Below are 947 nucleotides of genomic sequence, written 5' to 3' on the forward strand. Positions count from 1 at the left end.
AAAAAAACCCCAAAAACCCAGACTTCCAGAGATAAATCAGTGGAGTTAAAAAAAACCAAATTTGAGAAACATGTAGACAGCTAAGGAAGTTAAATACTAAAGACAAAATTTTGATAGCTTTATCTCAACACCAGCATAAGAGATTTTGGAAGAAAAAAGACTACGAGTGAAGCTCCTGCCATAGGTCAGGAATTACGCTCTCCATCACTTCAAAAACCCAGACTTCCAGAGATAAATCAGTGGAGTTAAAAAAAACCAAATTTGAGAAACATGTAGACAGCTAAGGAAGTTAAATACTAAAGACAAAATTTTGATAGCTTTATCTCAACACCAGCATAAGAGATTTTGGAAGAAAAAAGACTACGAGTGAAGCTCCTGCCATAGGTCAGGAATTACGCTCTCCATCACTTCATCATGTTCTAGGAAAACCTTGAACCAAGCAAATAAAGAAGCTAACCAAAGTTACCTTTCACCAACTACACTGAACACCAAAGCACAGATACAAGTAGATGGAACTTTCATACAGAGAATGAGCTTTTCCACCAAGATGCCAACACTAGAGCACAAGTTAAGACCTGCAGACTCTTTACCTCGAATTCTACATTCAGTTTTCAGAAATAACAATGCAGGGGTCTCGTCAAAAGTGATGGAGGAGCACCCTGTGAGGACCTGGTCAACAGGAGATTCAAACGGTCATGGTGGCCCAACCAATCATGACACTCTACAGGCCACCACCACCAAACTGGTGTTTTCATTAAATCCTATACCGTGACAGCCATTGGTTTGAAGGGTTATTAATTGAACACTAAAACTCCTAGTGAAATATAACTGGGAATGTCGGTTTTAATGGGGAAGAGAAAGCTCGAGGCTGAAACACGGGGGCAGGGGAAAGGAGGTGGCCTCGGACACCTCGCTCACGGAGCGCTCAGCCACACGAACGGCAGCCC

At 41.8% G+C, this 947-nt stretch overlaps 1 protein-coding gene across 1 annotated transcript in view; it reads right to left on the reverse strand.

The window, feature by feature from the left end:
- Nucleotides 1–947, reverse strand: part of NAF1 (nuclear assembly factor 1 ribonucleoprotein) — a gene marked incomplete at both ends in the record, with an annotated part of 13,673 nt that overhangs the window by 12,150 nt on the left and 576 nt on the right. The window lies entirely within an intron of this gene.

The sequence above is a fragment of the Buceros rhinoceros genome, unplaced genomic scaffold (assembly GCF_000710305.1).
Source record: "Buceros rhinoceros silvestris isolate BGI_N320 unplaced genomic scaffold, ASM71030v1 scaffold20376, whole genome shotgun sequence".
Classification (NCBI taxonomy): Eukaryota; Metazoa; Chordata; class Aves; order Bucerotiformes; family Bucerotidae; genus Buceros; species Buceros rhinoceros.